We start from the raw sequence: 21,404 nt of genomic DNA on the forward strand, positions 1-21,404 counted from the left end.
ATTCTTGCTTAAGATACAATTTATCAACACATTCATCCACCACCCAAGAGGACACTTTTAACAAATTTTTCAGACTCTTAAATCCTCAAATTTATCTCCCTCAAAGATTTCACAACGCGCTTAAAAATAAAAATTTCAATGTGAATATTGAAGTCTCGAACTCTAGAAATACAAAATTGTCAGAGTCTTTCGTCATTGACATTTTCACGAAGACAGACGATCTTCTATGATCTTCATGATACGTTCAAAGATATAAAGTTGAATGTCGCAGAACCTCGTTTCTCAGACTCGCAAGATACAAAATTATCAGAAGCTTTTATCATTCACGTTTTCACGACGTTACATCTTCCTCGAAGATTTCACGTTACGTTCGAAAATAAAAATTTCGACGTTAGAAAGTTTCAATTGTTAAATTCAGAAGATACAAAATCATCAGAAGCTTTCGTTATTCACATTTCCACGATATAAATCTTTCTTCTTCGATCTCCTTCAAAGATTTCATCGACGAATTAAAGTATAATACTTATTAACCCTTTGCGGTCGTATGTTCAGCCACCACATCACTTTTACCATTTCGATCGTACATCTGCTCGGTCACTACAGCACTTTTACCATTTCGATTGTATATCTGCTCTCTGACAGCCACTGCTTGCGCATTTCTTCGTCAACGCGCTTCTTAAAATTTCATATAATTCTTAAAAAAAACTTTTTAAGCTACTTGTTACATACGAGATTATATTTTATCAACGTTCGTGGGATGCAAATGAATTCTGACCAGCACGGCAACCATCTCCGAGCCGAATACGAGCGCAAAGGGTTGAAAAGCTCGACGATGGGACACGTTCCATCACGGCGAGCAGTCGGAGCCGTAGTGCGCGCGAGTCGCGGCCAGCGGCAGCGCAAAGAAACGGTTCGTAGGGATTCGGATCCGCTCGGCTCGACGAGTCGTGGCGCCGAGTAGCGAAGTCGTTCGACTCGAGTCGTGTATGCGGCTGCAGTCACTCGTGGAATCCTGAGTCGTGTCAGTGCTCCGGCGGACGCGATCGCGCGCGAGTGTGTCGTTCAGTAACGTTGTTTCAACGCTGGAAGAACGAAGTGAACGGAGAAAAGGGAGTAGAAATACTTAGAAGGATCTACCCACAGGTGCGTGTTTCCGGTGTAGTGAACGAGCAACGAAGAACAACAGGGACACGAGTCACAGCGATAATCAGCACTATATTTCTAACGTTAAAAACGAGTCACGCGCAAAAGTAAAATTCTGCTTCGCGTTTGTTGTGATCTTTTAATACGTTTTCAAGAATCCGACCTTCGTTCCCAGAGGTCGCGGAGCTGTAAGAATGTACTAGGAAAACCATAGAATTGGAAACTAAAGTATAATAGTCGGACGAAGAGTATGTTCTTGGATGTCGACTTCTTCGTTGAAAATTCTTCTGTGTGCTAATAATAATAATAATAATAATCTTCCGAACGATTCCTTCTTTTTAATGAATCGTTAAGAAGAGTACGTACAATTAGTAGTTGAAATTGATAGCTTTATACGTATTGTCCATTTTCCGTCCTTGGCGGCTGTTACTACTGAATTTCGTACCGATACGCGATCTACGACACGCTTATCGATCGTATCGCGTTCCCATTGTGTTCCTCGATGCATAAAAGTCTCGTTGATGAATCGTCGACGTTAAACGTGTAGGAAATATTTCGCGAGATCGAAAGTCTGACGACTACGTTATTTACTCGAGGTAGTCGCTAATAATTCAGTCATTGTTCTTATTTGTTTGATATTAATATTCAATCATATCGTTGCTCTGTCGTATATGATTGCGGCGTTTCGTTTGACTCGCCTGTAACTCACGTTCGAGACACACGTGTCTGTGATTTCACGCGACGGAAACGTATCACTGGCAACGTCTTCGATACTACGTCGAGCCTTCCGGCGCGTCAACGGAGGAATTTACTTGCTCGTGGGACCAACATCGCCAGCTAGACGTTTTTCGAAGAGAAATCTCGGCGGTGTCTGTGCATCCGGTAAACAGGTTATGCATGGTCGTGTCTCGACAAAAACTCTGCCAGGCTTAGTCGAAACGTTCGAATAAGCTCATTGTGTTTATGACTCGTTCGGTGTCGTGAATTACGCGTGACGATGTGCGATTGAGAAATCTTCGCTGAAATTTAAAAAATATAAACAAGCATCGTGCCCTTTGCTCGAGAGAGTGCATCGTTATACGTATGTATGTGTAATACGGAGTGCAGAAGTCGCATCGGTTAGGTCGTTCGATAATCCAGTGTGTTCGGCAAAGTGAAAACGTGAATGATAATTGGCGATAGACGAAACAGCGATTCGATATTCACGTTTGGTGCGTTTAATTAAAGGCTTGTTCTTTCATCGAAAGAAGTACAAAAGTGAAAGAAGCTACGAAAAGAAGGAGGAGATATTCGTGGAAAGCTGCGGACCGTGATAAGAAACAGAATTTTTGAAGAAGTATTTGTGACACGTTCGTTGATATCCAGAAGAATACAACGATTTATTCGGCTGGCTTGCTTCAATTCTCGTCCATTCGCGTCTCCAGAAACAGGTAAATTCATGCAACGATTACATCTTTTATGTGACGCGTAAATGTCTCTTTGTTCAATGCTCGTCGTTCATGAGTTCGACTCGCGATTATCGGTTATTCTTGTTTCACGACTCGATGTCATTGCATCGATTCTATAGTTGGAAATTGAAAAGTGACGACAGATCAGTGCATTCGATCGAAAATCGATCGTTCTCTTCCAATGCTGCTGTGTTTTCTTCCACATGTACGGTTTCCACGTGTCCCGTGCGGATAGCGTAATTCACCAGGGAAATTGATTACAGGCTCGAGGTAACGCGGATAACTCGTCTTCGTGACTTTTTCCGTTCGTTGCGGCTGCTGGCTTTGTTGTAACGCATCGTGGTTACGGGATTAAACGAATATATACGGTTAGCCAACGGAAAGTGAATTTTCGTGAAACTTTTTCGTTTTCCATTGTTTCGGCTTCTCCTAGCGATTGGTTTATAGTCGAAAGCGAGTTGTTTTAATCTGTCTCGCGTTGCTGATCAAATTTATTGCAGATTAGTCAGCGATGTCTTTGTGCGAGCTTCTTTGTGTCGACAAGGGGAAATTCGTGTTGGAATTCCCTTGGCCAGGAAGTCTCGTTCGTGACCAGTTTACTCGTATTTAGTGTTCGGGAAGTGTATTGAGAAACGGAGCTCTCGATATCTTATTGGCTGTATCTTTCGATCTCGGAATTTCTCGACGCGTATCGATGCATCGATCAACGGAAGGAAAGAGGATAATGAACGTGGCTTATCTCGCCGATTTATTCAATGCTTCGCGAATCGATTTATTTCCCGATTTCGTATCGGACGATTTATGTCGGGGACAAGAAATCGTGGCTGTAAAACCAGCGATCGCGATATCTCCTGGTTAATTAACATTAATTTCGGCCGTTTCTTCGCTATACTCGTTTTCTTGATATATCAAGTATTCATTTCGTACATTGTTTGATAATTCCAAACGACTGTATCTGGTTTTAAATGAAGTTTACTCCTGTTATTTATTTCAGTAGCGTGATACCGTTAAATCAATATGTATGTAACATAGTGTTTATAAATGAGAATCACGGTTCAAGTAACAGCAGGATATCAGAATTTTGCTAGCCTGTAAAACCAAGTACAAATTACCTCGCATCGTTATACTGTCTCGTCTAACTTGAAAACAGGTTAAACTACTTACCATTACCACTCTGTGAAACACATCAAATATCAGTCTCGGTTGAAACGAAACCGTAAATAATTTCAACTAAAAGTGGTGCAATTTCAACTCTGTTCGATTATAAGCATCGTTCAAAAGATCAAATAATCTCTCTAGTACTTTATAACTTGGTGCTTATAATTTCAAGAAAATTTAATTGTATTATTCTATTCGATAGAATAAATAGAAAACGAACTATCGCGAGTCTCTTAGCTCTCAACGCAAAATACTCCGAAACGATTACTTTTCTCCCGACATCAAACGGAACAAAGAAAAAAGAGTCCAGACATCGTGTGCCCTGAGTATGATCTCAAAAGTTCGGAATCCCTGGCCGACAGAAGCTTCTTTGGTGGAAGTGTCGGCCGAGAGAGGATACCGGTTACCAATGTCGACGAACTCGAAGAAGGTTGACCAAGGCCGTTTGGGTCTATTTATAGCGAGCCAGTAACGAAGTAGACATTTGCCGGGAATCGTATTTTCATAGATCCTCGAGGAATGTTCTCGCGAGGGAGAAGTTGGACTCGATCTCGCCTCGGGAGTCCTGAATTATTTTAGCGACGCCTCCCGTGAGAGACGCGCTAGAGATTGCTCTTCCTCGCTAGGGGAGACTGACTCGAACGAACGAAAGATCGCTTTATCAGCGCCCACGGTATCTTATCTAGGAACGCAGGGAGCACGACCATTCATGAAGATACGTTGAGTCGAGTTTTCAACAAGAAGTCAGGTTTCATCAAAGTTTCATTATCGCTATTTTTCTCCTATCGCAAAAATATTGTTGTGCTCCGATACGTTTCTCCATAGATATCGCCCGTTATCATATCACGCAGTGATTTTTAATTCCTTGAATTACATACATAATTTCTTAGAATTTGTTTTCTTAGAATGACGAAATATCTAACAGTAAATTATTTTGCCTTGTTGTCTGACGTCGTTTACATAATATACATATATTATGTATGTTTGTGGTCTACGGAACTGGAACAAATGATATCTGGTTTTTTGATTGCAACGAGACAGACATGCGCGAGGGAGATGATTAGTGGTTTAAAGAGGAAGTTCAACTGTCGTATTTATGTGCTATCGAATAAATATTGTGTCTCGAAGCGTTTTTTTTTTTAATTTTTAATATCCGTTAGGATGACGAAATATGTAGCAATAGATTATTTTTGTTGGTTAAAAAATATCTTGTATATATGTCGGTGATTTACTGAACATTTATTTTCTTATACTAATTGGATTGGCACGAGTAATTATGTATAGTGCATTGTGTAGTTGCAAAATTCCTTAAGATAGGAACGCGTGCCTTCCTTAGATCATATCAGTTTATCATTACGGTAAAAGAAATATTAGAAGAAATTAAAGAATTACAAATTTGACGTTCCATTCTAATTGATTCATACTCAATGAGTTATGTTCAAAAGCTTCATAAGTTAACGTACATTCATAATTCGAGTAAATTTTCACATTTTCGTAACCATCGACTCTTTCGTTTCAATATATTTTCATTAAAGTAATCTTTAGTACGAAACAATGTATTTTGTATCCTAAGAACTAAAAGATGGAACGAATTCGAATATCAAGCTCAGTTTGATATGAACTGCAAGTATTAAAGAAGGTCCATAAATAATCATCAATTAAAGTCCAACTATTTGGAAATACTATTTCCATGGCTTAATCGGGTTAATAAAATGTAAGATATATTCACGCCCATATAATTCTATAGCAGATGCGAAAGGACGGATAACAGCACATTGCACAATAATAACCAGAGATCATTTGACCCAGTTGTATGTCATCCTATATAAATATTCTCTTTGAGATTGAATTTTTACAATTTAAATAGAACTCTTCGCCGTTAAATTAAAAAAAAATGTATTTATAAAACGTAAAATACACAAAATGCGTGGGAGCATGTTAAAATTCAACATCTGTCCTTAACTATCGATACTACCGACAGTTGGTGATTTGATTTCATAATTAAAGTAAATTCGATTTCAGGATATTAACCGCAATAAACAAATTCCTTGATAAATCATCGAAACAAGTGATTCACACAGTACCTATATATATACTACCTATATATAGCCGATAGATATCTGGATAGTTTATTTTAATAATATAGGGCATATTATTTATATAGGGAATTTAATATAGGGATTTTAATCTAGATAGAAGCAATAATTTTTGTTTCGACGATGTAGTCTCACGCGTTTATATTTAGCTCGGTGAATATTGCGCTTGTCGACCGATTAAAACAGTTTTATTGAGCTTTGAATTGATTACACCTCGCGCACGCATTATCGCTGATTAACGCGAGTTCTGTGCAAATGTTTCTTCTTGCACGACCACACGTAGAGTTTAGAGTGAAATGTATTAATCGAACGACCACTCGTGCACAACAGTTTATAAGGAATAAGTGTTAGTTTTCTTTACGTTGTGTTAACATCTACGTTACAATGAATGCAATTACATAATTTGTTTCTGCGATAAGTTTCAGTAATCAGAATTTTTATATTTCCATTTTTATGGTGTTCTTTTATTTTTCTCTCTTTATTCTAATTTAATACTTTTTGTTAATCCTACCGTGATTTTCGAAACTTTTTATGATTTTCGCAGAAGATTTCTAACTTCCTAATACAATAGAATAAATTAGAATTTATGGAATCCAAGCAGGAAATACCGCGAATTATTCTAATCTGACAGATTATTTGGCAAACGATAATTCATGAGTATTTATTTCTATTTGTAGTTACGTGTCTCAGCAAAGTAAAGTATAATTTTCATTACCGACTACTACGTTGCCGCTAGTACTATATCACAAATTATTGTACACTTTCGTTGCGGCTGAAAACCATCGTTTTGTCCGTCAAAGTCAGGTGCAATTAAAGCGTGTTCACCGTGGAAACCAGCGGTGACAAAAAGACCACTTTGATGTTTTCGCGTCGCTTTTTCGTTCTCGCGTATTTTGTATTTCCGGCACTTGTAACAAGACAATTCCTGCTCGCCCGCGGAAGGACGAACATTATCGCGTCGGTGTTCGCGCGAAACCGGAAGTATGGACGTCGGGTTCCAGCCAGACGTTCGTTTCCACGTTTTCTGACGCTTTATAGTTCTATAATCGCCGTATCGCGTGATATTCCCTATAATTTCACGAACGCGATTGTCCTCTGCTTAATAATCGGTAATTCTAGTCTGGGTTCATGGTAAATAAAAATCAAGGTTAGTAAATAGTGCTCGTTAATTAACGCTGATCAGACTAGCAGACAATGAAAGAAACAATGGGAATAGATAATTACACGATATCTCGTTAGAATAAATTTATATGAGATTATATAATGTGAATGATGTAATTAATAATAAAATCAAAAGGAAGCAATGCTTCCAGTGAAAGATTAGGTTTTTAATTGTGTTTGCTTTACTTTAATAACAAAAAACTTCATTTTCAATTTATTTGAAACTGAAATAAAAAATATACTTCGTTTTAATGACAAACCTCGCTCTACTTTAGTAACAAAAAACCTTATATTTTCGATTTATCTCAAATTCAGGCGAAAAGTATACATTGCAAAGTATCAGTTTCTTTACATTTGCCTAAAAATGAGGAAATTTTTAACTTCGTAGGATATACACGATCAAGTTAAAGATCGCCGACGAGTAGTAAATAGATATTTGAAATATTGAAAGTAAGTACTTAGTTTGCGAATGATATTCATAGACTTGAAGGTAGAAATTACGTATGTAGATGGTAGATTCACATGCTACGGTTAACAATTTCGAGTTGAACCTGCAATTAGTTCATGTGTAGACGCCTCTAATGACGTTTATGTTTGTCTTCCCGTGCCGTGCAAACTCACGCTGAGACACCATGACATCGCGTGTATTCAGACAAATAAACGAGATATTTTTCACCGTCTTTATCACTTTTCCAACGAAACAGCGAATCGTAATTTTATTCTCAACTTTATTCGTCGGGCACAACATATTTTTCCTATATTTGTTAATCGTATTACATAATTATTTCAACTTTTCAATCGACCGAGCGCCGTTGGCTCGGCGTTGTAACGAACATGAAATACTTTTGTTGCCATAGATACAATGCTATGTTCGGTATTCGACACACAGTGGACATGCCTATGAAAATACATTATTTTTTTTAATCGAGCTGGAACGAATTTCACGAGCACGAGCGACGAAATTTTATTCGGCTTGTTTACAACGGCCAGATGCGAAGTAACGGAAGCTCGTTCGTCAATTTCGCGACAAAAATGTGCAGGCGATCAATGTTAAACGTTTACCAGCCATTCAAATCAGCTTTTCGTCACAGCCGATGAACAATAGTGAAATCCCGGCTCGTATCGTTCGTTGCCATTTAACATTTGGATTGCAGGATTATTTTGCGATGCGTGAACGAATACGATACATATTTTGTTTTTCACGAAAAGAACACAAAAATGATGGAAGAATCGGTGTTTTATTCAAATATCCGGATAAACGCGGTGATTTTCGCTGTGATATTATCACGAAAATAAAGTGAAATGGCTCGTATGACTTTTATCTTTCGATGATTTAGATCATTTTTTTGCCATAAAATAATGCCACCAGTAAATGTTAATCGTAGATAAAGTTGATATACACTGTATTATTGCAGTATTATGTACATTCTCTTTAAATATCACTGCAGAGGTATATAATATCCGAGGAAAGTGATTGTACAGTTGACGTGAATATAGCGAACGTCGAACACAAAAAGTAATATCGATTCAGTTTTTGATTAAAATTTGAATAAACTCTTCGATTGTAATATTAAAAATGGTACATCGAGTATTAAAATATAAGTTTAGTGTATACGTAGTTCTATTCATAACGAAATTATGAGACACAATAAATCTGAATAGCGATGAGAAAATAACAAGTCAACAATCTTTATAAAAGTTCTTCTGAAACTGGGATACTTAAACCAATATCTAATCACTAAACGTTATCTAATCACAATCATAACACATAATCTAACTGATATGTTAACTTAACATCCTAATCTTTGTAACAGAATGCTATTTTTCTTCTGATTTTTTCCCAACTAATAGCAAACCCCATAAGCTCGTTATTATTACAGAACAGGCACGTAGACATACGTTTAGCGTTGAAACAGATCATATAAAAGCGAACTAAAAACAGTAAGATCGTAAGAAACGCATCTTCACAGAAAAACAGCGTGGCTGATCCAAACTGTCTCGGCTCTCTTTTTGCCTAATGAAATACCATTCATTGGCGCAATTTTCGCACAAGATTCTAGATACTGTCCCCTATGGGTTCCGGCTTTGCTGAATATCGTCTTCCTCTCCGATATTTGACACTTTGAACAAACCTTGGGATTCCTCGCGCGGTGCAACATCGTGGCGGCGCGGCGGGTAATTCGAGAACCAAACCGGTTCGTTCTTATGAAATTTCTCGATGCTGTAAGCCGTAAGCTCTCGGCATTCCTGAGTGAAGCGTGTAACGTGGCTTTTCATTGAATTTCGACGCGGGCAATGCTTGCCCAGGAGTAACGTAAAAAGATAGAAAGAAAGAGAGAGAGAGAGCAACCTGTACTTGAGTGGAATCACGTTAGCTTCACGTGGAAATAATTAAACGAGGCAAAGAGGAAAAGTAGTGGATTTCCGTCTCTAGTATTAAAAATTGAAGAAACTCGTCTCGTTGGATATCGAGCTATTTTACGAGAGACCAACGCTGCGAATTGGAGTAATTGTCGGTTCATTAAAATACCATGAATGGAAGATCGTTCCGCGTTTATTTTTCATTTCTGTAATTTTTGCAGGAATGCGTTCATGAATGTAATTTATATGTATTACTGGCCGTGAGTATTGGAACATTTAATTGTCATACTTATGGGAAAACTAATAAATTCCACTTTATTTAATGTGCTACCTTATTAAAACGAGTGAAATAACAGACTTGCGGTAATATAAGAGGTAGAAGATGTATGAAAGCAGTGAAAAACATTCAATGCATACTAAATATCATCAAGTGTTTACTAATACTTATCACTGGCAGTGTATATATTATGACAATTTATGTACAATAACAATAGAATTATGACAATGTATATCATGAATGAAATATAGATGTTATGGAAGCGGCTTTAAAATTTCGGACTGTAGGAACCATTTGTATTTCGTATACCAAGGCCAGTAGTCTATTATCTGGCTACGGTAGAAGGCCCTGCGAACAATTAACAAGATAATCTTCGTACCCACGGTAATAACTTTGTCATTGCTTGAACTATAATTTGCATTACGTGGAAGAATAACACGATTGTAAAAAAACTTATACTTTACGATCTCTTTTTATTAGCAATTGGGTAAGATCGAATATCTTTTGTTAAGGTCGAACAATATTTTTCTTTATTCGGATAAAAATTTTTAGTTCTGATATAAATCATACAATATGCAATAACATATGCAGGCTATGGAATTGATTTTACCATTTTAAAAGAGCATCCACTATATTACTAACACAAATTTGTATAAACGTAATTAACGAAACGAGATCTGAGTTAATGTTTATTTCACCCACCAAATAATATAACAAACATTTTATCTATCTCTTCCATACTATATGCATTCTGTGCATTTGTATATCACTAAATTTTCCATAAATGTAATCCCCAGTCTACCAATTAATTCAGGACCAATTAGCACGATACTAACGCGACGAACGACAAATACTGTTAATTGAGGAATGGAAAAAATGGCACTACAACCCTCGCGAGAGGCTCGCGAAACGATTCTGTTTTCACTGGGACGAGAAAGGACCCGTTACCAGCCGCTCCATAAATTCATCCTCCAGTCGTATCCCCATGGTGGAGCTCTGAGGGACACAAGTGCTCACGCGTGCCGAATATGAAAGTCAAATACGTTCGCCTGCCAGCAGGATTCGTCGAATGATTTCACGAACGGACCAAAGGGGAAACCGGCTTCACACGGAAGAACCAAAAGAAAAAACGAAAGAAGAGAAAAAAAAGAAAAAGAAATATCTGGAGGAATTGGGTGGACCGTAAATTCTCCAGCGCCCACCCTTAAAACGTGCTACGATGGCAGGGGAAAAGAAATGGAAAAACATGGCGTTAAATAGTAACCCCTGGGAAACTCGAGACCGTCACTACGTACGCATATTCTATGTGCGCGTACAAATTCGTGAACAAGATAGCGTTGAAGGGGGACGTTGGATGATACGAGGGTGTTCTACATTATACAACGGCTTCTTTTAAAAGTGTATATACACATTGAAAAAGTTGGAAACCCCGGCGAGCTGGTCCGAAAATTTAAATTGCACCGCGCAATTTTATACTGCCCGCTCTGTTTTCCCGTTTCTTGCGACTGCTCGCCTTTCACCGATTATTCTTTTTGTCGTCGTGCTTGCACTTCCCCTACCCTTGTTTCTCCTCTTACGTTCTCTTTGTGCCTCCCTGGCTCGCACAGCCACTTTTCATGTACATGTAACTTTTTCCTGCTTCTCGTCTTTCCTTTTTGGGGGGTTCTTCTAGCTGGTTTTTCGTAGTTTTGGCTTTAACGTATTATAACCGTTGATCTCGAGACCTTTTTTTATCAGAAGGCTTGTTCTGTAATTTTAGAGCGACTTTGGTATTAAAGAATTTAAATGTAGATTAAATCTTAGACACTTGGGAGTAAATATTTGTTATATGGGCTTATATAGAAGTCTTTTACAGAAAATTACTATGTGTATAGTTCTTCAATGGCAACTTAATTAATTTCACTAGACATATCCAGAACAAACGATTTGTACGCTTAATAGTACTTAATCAACTTTCCTTATTATTTATTATTTTTCGTTCACATAAAAAAAAGAACGAAACATCGTTAATGGGACAAATAATCAGATTTAGTTAGTAGGAGTTCGTTTAATTAGACAGTAATTTTTAGATCTGATAAATTGAACTCTTTTTGACAATGTAGAAAAGTATACTGTTACGCCGCGCGACTCTCTGCCTGGCCCAGGTCACACACCGCGGGCCAGACGGACACCAGATGTCCGCTCTTCCGTACGGCGTACCCTCAATAGCCTAAGTACCCGTCATAAACCCGAGTAATTTGCTCGTTAAGGTCCTTCAGACTCAACAAATGTCCTTTTCTAAATCAGTTTCTAAAGACTATTGTTTACTACGGCTTGGCAAGGGAAAGTTGGGTTTTTCCACGTACGATGCTTCCTAATAACAACTTTCTATCAAGGGCAGCTAAGACCCTTCCTAATCCACCAACCTTCGTTTAACCAATTAAAAACGAAGCCTATTCCCTCACTCTCCTAAATAACATCGGCTCCAACAAATCCGATGGTCCCGTGCGCTGGAGGGACCGATCCTTAGCCTTCCACCGAGACAGCATCGTCTCCCAACGGCACTGATTTCACATCCTTCGAACGGTCAACATCCTTCGAGCGGGTATACACTCCCGCAGATCAGTCAGCAGTCAGTCAGTGAGTCAGTCAGGCAGCCAGTCACTCAGTCAGCAACCTCGGGAAGTCTCAGTTCGCAGCAACGATTCGCGCTTACGCTCTCGCCCTCTCGTCCCCTGATCTTACGTTCTAACCGAGTCCAACCGTATCCCGGTTGCTGTTAATTCACCACGCAGTGTATATACAGTATCTCAATAAAACGCAACTGAAAACCCGTTCCAACAGTGTGCACGTCAATGAACCACCTCTATTAGCCTAAACGCAATAGGGGATCGATCATCTCGCGGCGTCGATTGAACAATCGTAACAGGAATTTACGACTCCTGTTGATGCGCTTCTACAAGATCGTGTCTCCCCGCGAGTGAAAGAACATTTTGGTCCTTCGAGCCGGATACGTGTCAGTGAAAGAGTGCACCCCAGTTACCACGCAACATCAAGGTAAGCTCGCTCAAATTGTCGAAATCCCTCATGGCTCCCCCTCAGGAAGAACGCGTCCGGCAATTGCTGCGGAAACGCGAAGGATTCAGACAAGAATTAGAAGCGTTTCGCACATTGCTCAACAATCACCAGGAAGGGACACCCGTGCATGCTATTCAGCGTAATTTGCAAGACTTAGAGGGAGAGTTTGCATCGTTCAAAAAGAGCCAATGCGAATTAGACGACAGAGACGAGGGTCAAACACTGAAGGACCGGGTTGACCTACAACAGAAGTTCTACACCATCGCCGGACAGGCGTCCGCCATCCTTGAGGAGGCAAACAAGCAAGCAGAACCAACCACCACAAATCTTGCAACAAAGCCATCGGACATGTCATGGCCGGAACCCGTCGATTTGCCTAGAATTCAGCTACCCACTTTTTCTGGAGCCTACGAAGATTGGCCGGGGTTCGCGGATCAATTTCGCTCCACGGTCCACGATAACCCCCGCATAGACGACTGCAAGCGACTGATGTATCTCCGTTCTTGCCTAAAGCATGGGGCAGCTCTAGCGATCGCGTCATTAAGCAATGCGGCGGCTAACTACGCAGTCGCCTGGGAAATATTAGAACGACGGTATAACAGACCAGCCAAAATTGTCGAGAGACACTTGCAGGAGATATTTGACGCAGCCTCCTCATCACGGATAGCACATCGCGATTTGCAGTCCTACACGACCAAGTTGGAAGCTCATTACAAAGCCTTGGCCGCCATCGGACAACCAACCGCAGATGCCCTGCTTTTGCACCTATGTACCGCCAACCTTGATCGGGAAACCGATTCAATATGGAAGGAAAAGATCAGGTCCACACCATTCCCCACGTTCCCGGACTTCTTGCAATTCTTGAACGATCGCTGTCAGGTCATAGAACCTGCAAGAACGACACGCCCACCACAAGGGCAGGCATTTGTCACGTCACGATCACCGCCACTCTGTCCAATCTGCCATGGACCACACAAAATCTGGCGCTGCAACATCTTTAGGACGAAGACGATCGACGAACGGATTCTAGCCGCCGAGGAAATCTCAGCGTGTACGAATTGCCTGCTACCAGGACACAAATTGCAACACTGCACCTCTGGCTCTTGCCGCATATGTGATCAACGCCATCACACGCTCCTACATCGATCAGACGCGCCAATGAGCAATCAGACGCCTCCCACCACGCCCCCACGCACAAGGAAAGCTCCGTCATACCATCCAAACAACCCATCAACCGGCCCCGATCTGCGCCTGCAAAAAGCGCGATTCGGGTGGGTCATCGGGGGGAGCCCACCTTCCCCAGGACCTGCCAGGGTCTTCCATGCCTCCACAACGGAACTAGAGACGGACCTCACCCGCTTTTGGGAACTCGACGAGGGACCTCAGATAAAACACTTATCGGAGGCGGATCGACGATGTGAGGAGCATTTTCAAAATCACGTCCCACGCACCAGCGATGGGCGATACATCGTCGCACTCCCCTTTAACGACAAAATCTCGTCACTCGGATCATCCATGGCAATGGCGATGAAACGACTCGCCTCTCTCCAGCAGCAAGTCAGACGAAATCAACAGTTCGAAACAGCGTATCGGGCGGTCATTCAGGAGTATCTGGACTTGGGCCACATGACCAAGGTTGCATCACGCCACGAACCGGAGAACGAGCTAATTCCAATCAAAAATCGTCTGGAAACATATGAGACGGAGCTCCGCGCCATCCAAAACGAGATTGTAAGCATAGATGAGGAAGAGATCGAGCGCGGCCTCGAGATAGCCGACGAGTACGAGAAATCAGAACTCCGAGTAATCACTCAACTGAGCAACCTACGACTAACTACGACGTCACAATCGACAAACGACGGATCAGCTGCTGGTCGCGAGTCTGCTTCGCTTAAATTACCGGAGAATCATTTTCCTGGACATAATGCGAAGACGCCACCTTCGCCATTGCCACGAGGGCCTACGGATAAGGGAAGTAACAAGGACTTAAACAAAACACGCAACGCTATTCAAACTCCGCGGACGGAGAAGATCGCATCGACTCGAACGCCGACCTCGCCGCGAGTCACGCGCAATTCATTGCACAATACTAGCAGCGTGTCACCTAAACGCGACTTGACAACAATCACGCTAGCATCGTCGCTACATGAACAATCTGATTCAACGCTGCCAAACGCCTTAAATCAGAAAACGCTTCCCATGCGGACCTCATCGCGTGACACTCACAACGTGTCATCCACCCGAGACCCAACGACAACCTCGCTCACATCATCAGCATCGCAACAATCTGATTCCACGCCATCAGACGCCTTGAATCAGACAGCCGCTCAAGAGTCTCTGGATCAACAGACGGATGAAACCTTACCAGCCGACATGCCGTCTCCTACTACATTATCGCCGAAATGGAGCACACCGACGAATGGGCTGAAACAAAACACCATACTCGTCGATGTCAGTGCAGCCTACAAGGTGGACCACTTGCTCTCAACGCAACAACCCTTAGGCCTGGCCATCCATTTTCCCTGGCAGCTACGGCACCTACGGACGGCAACGACTCATACGGAGCCGAGCCTCTTGGACCGAGATGCAAAATCTTCCCACTCCAGATCCAAACCTAACCAAACGGAAGGTATGATGTCTCTAATTCTGTCTTTCGCAGAAAACTGGACCACGCCGGTCCAACCATCAATCATCATCAAGAAGGCGCGATACGAATGGGTCAGCGGGGGGAGCCCTGTCCCCCAATCCACCGAAGACCTCCTTCACGTCTTCATTGTGCAACCACACACGCATTTCACGTGCCTTTGTGGAATCGGCGAGCTGTACAACGACACCTCCTGGGACGAGGTGTCTCACGATACTTCATGGGCCGAGCTGTTTCACGACACGTCCTGGTTCGCGAACCGCAATAGAAAATCGCCAGGCAATGCAGATGACCACGGCGATCCAGAACGCAAGGAAGACAACATATCCTCTACGCACCGGACTTTCGACCGTATCTTCGAAGTCACCCTGGCGACAACGGCCTCATCCAGACTACCACAAGTCATACGGCAACGAGCATCTTGGAACGACGTGCCACGCAGCGCGTCCTACCAACGAGCCAACCCGATCACGCAGAATAAGGACAATCAGCAATCAACAAGGAGTCGGGCGGCTGCTCCAATTAACTCCACCTTTAATGAAATTTTGATCGGTACCCTCTCAACGGGGGGAGGATGTTACGCCGCGCGACTCTCTGCCTGGCCCAGGTCACACACCGCGGGCCAGACGGACACCAGATGTCCGCTCTTCCGTACGGCGTACCCTCAATAGCCTAAGTACCCGTCATAAACCCGAGTAATTTGCTCGTTAAGGTCCTTCAGACCCAACAAATGTCCTTTTCTAAATCAGTTTCTAAAGACTATTGTTTACTACGGCTTGGCAAGGGAAAGTTGGGTTTTTCCACGTACGATGCTTCCTAATAACAACTTTCTATCAAGGGCAGCTAAGACCCTTCCTAATCCACCAACCTTCGTTTAACCAATTAAAAACGAAGCCTATTCCCTCACTCTCCTAAATAACATCGGCTCCAACAAATCCGATGGTCCCGTGCGCTGGAGGGACCGATCCTTAGCCTTCCACCGAGACAGCATCGTCTCCCAACGGCACTGATTTCACATCCTTCGAACGGTCAACATCCTTCGAGCGGGTATACACTCCCGCAGATCAGTCAGCAGTCAGTCAGTGAGTCAGTCAGGCAGCCAGTCACTCAGTCAGCAACCTCGGGAAGTCTCAGTTCGCAGCAACGATTCGCGCTTACGCTCTCGCCCTCTCGTCCCCTGATCTTACGTTCTAACCGAGTCCAACCGTATCCCGGTTGCTGTTAATTCACCACGCAGTGTATATACAGTATCTCAATAAAACGCAACTGAAAACCCGTTCCAACAGTGTGCACGTCAATGAACCACCTCTATTAGCCTAAACGCAATAGGGGATCGATCATCTCGCGGCGTCGATTGAACAATCGTAACAGGAATTTACGACTCCTGTTGATGCGCTTCTACAAGATCGTGTCTCCCCGCGAGTGAAAGAACATATACTGACTATAAAATTTATATAATTAGAAAATTTAAACACAAAATAAAAATCCAAGAATTTAATGCAAAATCATCAATAGATCTTTCGTCAAAATTTTAACTAAACATTTTAACTATGGTTTCAGAGATTTTACTAAATTTCATATTACAAATCAAATAGACAAATTAATTGAATTTATGGATATTTATGAATATTCGTTAATACTCATAAATACAGAATGAATTTTTTTCAATGCAATTCGTCTTGAAATTTCTCTTCTACTGAACACAAATTAGTCTTTGTGATTGAATTCTCTAGGAATGAAAGAAATCCCAAGCTCATATAAATCGATGGAATTTCAGCTAGATAAGATCAAATTTATTAGTCTATGCGCAGTATGCGCTTATTAGCAATGCAGTAGGTTCAGCGCAATGGAATTACGCTAGCAACAGATTAATACGATTCGTTTGGTTGCTCAATGTAGTGGCATTCCTCGAGTTATTGGCGTGAATCGATAGCTTTGAACTTTCTTTCACTGACATTTTATGCTAATTGAGACGACGCGGCGCTCGTACGGTACCAAAAGTGAAAGGTGGCTCCGATCGCGAGCCTCGATTTGGAATCTGAAACGTGAAAGGTCTCGGTTCGTCTCTATTTCTGAAATAACACGTCTCTCTGATATTTCCTGGCTGTATGATCCACGTCTCTTTTTAGAATTATTATCATTATTCGTTCCTATTTATAACCACCATTCATATTATTCTCTAAAAATACGCCTTTTTGTATCTTGCAAATTTCTTTCAATTAAGTCGAGTAGGATGGCTAGATTGAATCCAATAGTCGAAAACTTCAAATAATTAGAGCTCTTTCGTGTTTAACGAACTTTGCGTTTTATCGATCAATAGCACATTAACACAGTTTCTACTGGCGTGACTAATAGGTAAAGATATACGCATAGTTATAAATGTTACGAATGGAATCAGTAAATTTGTATAATAAAATTAACGTATTAACATATTTAATTATTTTCCTTATCGTAGCCTCTTAATGCACACGTTATCGTAAAATATCAATTAAAAATGGAAATGAACGTAAACATACCTTTTATAAACTATAAAAATTGCTAAATGACTGGCGTATCAACATTGTCCGTATGCTATGTAGTAAATGTTTTAAAAAATAAATAGCCACCTAAATTGTCTATAATATATTATAAAAGTCTTGTTTATTAAGCTGTATATAACATAGTAATATTTAACAACAAATAAGGACCACACAGAAGATAATTTAATTACAATGTTTTATTTGCTACGATCTTTATAATTATTTCTTATTATACGATAAATATATATACGATATAAAAAAATAAGTGTTTATATCTTCTACAAGCCAAAAGTTCATCTCGTAGATATCTCCGTTTTTGAACCACGTGAGGAAGATCCTGTCACAAAAATTCATCTTACCAACAAGTGTTTTTTCAAAAATGTCAAACATTTTTTTGCACATCGCTAAACGACTTCACCAGCTCCCAAATTACAGTCCATTGCATCATTTCGGAGAAATATTCGTGTGGAGCTCCGAGAACTCTTAAACGGAGTCGTTAAATACTTCTTCGAATGGGGACTTCGATCACGAGTCGAATCGAACGACTCGTTATTCTGTAGTTCCATTGGAGCACCGATCGACTCGTCGCGTTCAATCGCATAGCGTTAAACAACCGATCCACGTCCGTATCAGTCACTCACAGACGGTGCACGTGCACCACGTGTCGTGCAAACGCCAACTATTTGTGTCGCGTAGCCGTGAGTCGCGTAGCAGATAAACCCTGTCTCATCTGCAGTGATAAGCCGTGGAAAATAGTTCAGTTTCGTTGTTGGACGTCCGAAAATTTCGCTCGATCAACCTCGCGAAATTTGGAACGGAAAATTTGCCACCATACGGATACGAAATATTCGCGGACCAATTGCCGAGGTCAGAGAATGTAGAAGATGAGTTTTTGATAGATTCTAAGTTAATCTGGCGTTGATTGGTTTGTGGACGAATGTTAATGATTCGTTGGTTATATGTTTTTAAGAGTAGAATAGGTTGCATGCGGATTTTTCTTTGTAGCTAAGTATGTGAGATAGTATGGAATATGAAAAATATTAAATGTGAAAATATCTACATACTTTGACAAAGTTAATTACAGTTGTCTTTTATTGAAATAGGGACATAATTATACTTATATATATTTTTTTTTTTTCATTTTGGGTATTACTTCGACTGTAATCGTTTATATATAGTTTGCAAGAAATAGTAATCCGTGTGAATTTAATTTGTGAAAGTTTATCGGTTTATCGCAACATCAATGTTCTCAATGCGTGACACACTGACATATGTATAACGCAGAGATTAACGTATTAAGCACGTGGAATTGGGTTAAGGGGTAGATATCGCGTGTGCAACACGGAATACTCAAGTTGTATCCGGTATTAGCAGGAAGATGTGTCAGTGACGACATTACATACGGCGATACGTATGGTCGTAGCTTGTAAGAAACTATCTGTCCCTACACTCCTAAATGCTCATTTGCATGATAATAACCTTTGTCTCTAAAGTGCGTTATCTACATTTCGTCGTTGTTACAACGTTGCTCGTGCAATTTGCCGAAAGTTTACCTCTGATTTCTAAACAGATTTAACGATAAACTATTCTTTGGCATCGCGAGTTTTAATACGCATTTTCGTCGAAGAATATTACGAGATAGAAAAATAAAGAAGAAAGATGAAGTAGAATTTCATAATAAATGAATGACATTTCACTTCCCGTTGATTAAGACGTTTGTTGTCTATCAAAAGTAACAAAAAGTACATCTTGTGTGTATATAAACGCATAATTCTGACTTATCAATTTATAATCCGAAGTATTGAAACTGTAACGTGGCGTATATAAAGTATTATTTTACCATTTATAAACTCAAATATTTACACAGATTGATAATGTTAGTTCGTAATTTATCTCTCTATCCACGAATGCTGGGTTTATAGGAAAGTGCAACTTTCCACTTCAATCTTTTTCGTCTTGTTTGTTGCAAGAATACCGGTTTTTTCACTTTCTCTTAATGAAAGTAATTAATCTCCAATCCCCACAGAAGCATCTCGATTTCTAAGTATTCGTGTTTCAAAAATACCGCAAAGGTCGATATACGAGCTGTGGATCATTGAAGGTGATATATGAGCGTATAGGCGCCGAGTTCAAAGTCATTCGTATATAATTATTAAACAGTTTGTAGAGACTCGAGTGAAATATATCCTCAGAATGAAAGAATATATTTCAAACGTTACAATTAGAATATTGTTAGGATGTTGTAATTAAATGTTTTAATTAGGATGTTTTTTTGAATTCCAAAAAGATGCTGATTAAGTAATTATCTTGTGAAATTTTTAACTCTAAAAAATTGGATTTGAACTATCTACCGCCTTCGTCACATCATCGTTAACGATCGAAACCAAAATAAAAATACATGTCAATTCTAGTTTGTAGTTTCTTTGCTAATCGTATGCGTGTTATCGACGCATGTGCACGTTCGAAAATAACCAATGACCAATTCCAGCAACTTTTCCAATCATACCTCGAGCAAACTTGAGAGGCAAGAAAAGACGGGAAAGAATCGTAATGAAAGTTAGGAAGGGGAACTTCCGTCGAGCAACTTTCGCCCCGGTTAGTCCAAATCCCTGGTTCGTTTGCACGTCTTCATAGCGGAAGTCTAACCGTTGACCCGGGAACAATATCCTGAACTGCTTGATTTATTTTCGTCGCTTGATTAACGCGCCGCAAAAATACATTTCGCTGTCGCGAGCAGCCGTGGCGAAATTTTCCGCGAATATCGCGCAAAGAATTATCAAGTGGACGTTGGGTAATTGATCACGTGTATTAATTATAGCTTTCGTGATTCGAGTTTCACTTAATGAGCTGCATAAAGATTCGAGATACGTTTTTGTATATGTTGTAAGAATCGTAGAAAATGGTTTTCATAATGACTATGTCTGATCTTGTTGAATGTAGAATTTTTCTTTCAGAGAGTAGATTTTATGAATTTAGAAATATTTACAGTGGTCGTAATTGTTGTAATTTACAACGGTTTCCGGTCAAAGTAGACCATAGTTCTATTCCAACGTAGCTAATTTATAAGTATCTACATTGGTAAAATCCAAGGTAGTATTTCATACGATACTGTGCAGACAAACTCTTTATTCCAACGATATAGAAAATTTATGTATATATTGACCGCAGACTTTCTCACAATCGTTGTAATAAACATTTTAAAACAGGCTTAGTTGCTGACATTTTATTCTCGATATTTGTGTGCAGAAAATTTTTGAGAGACAACGGATTTACGTACGTACATCGTAGATATGCTACGGAAAATCTGTGATAATAATATCAAGTAATATCAATAGTATCACAGAAAGTAGAGATATGAAATAACATTTGTTTACTTATCACGAAAATCTCCTATCGGTTTGTAGCAATTTAGTAAAAAACACCATACCTTTTATCACTCTAGTGAACACAACACGATAAAAAAATAACGACTTTACGTTTCAAAGTCGCAGCGAAGATGTTTCTATTGTAATTTTTGTAGATTTTCATTTACGATCGCAA

General features: G+C 40.2%; 1 protein-coding gene across 2 annotated transcripts in view; it reads left to right on the top strand.

The window, feature by feature from the left end:
• Positions 1-1,004: 1,004 nt before the first annotated feature.
• LOC117214648 (mannosyl-oligosaccharide 1,2-alpha-mannosidase IA) overlaps positions 1,005-21,404 on the top strand; it is a 222,238-nt gene continuing 201,838 nt past the window's right edge. For both annotated transcript variants that reach the window (XM_033460850.1, XM_033460852.1), the window contains exon 1: positions 1,005-2,573. The gene's annotated coding sequence lies outside the window, so the exon portion shown is untranslated. The remainder of the gene's footprint in view (positions 2,574-21,404) is intronic.

Source organism: Bombus bifarius, unplaced genomic scaffold (genome assembly GCF_011952205.1).
Source record: "Bombus bifarius isolate JDL3187 unplaced genomic scaffold, Bbif_JDL3187 scf7180000009243, whole genome shotgun sequence".
Classification (NCBI taxonomy): domain Eukaryota; kingdom Metazoa; phylum Arthropoda; class Insecta; order Hymenoptera; family Apidae; genus Bombus; species Bombus bifarius.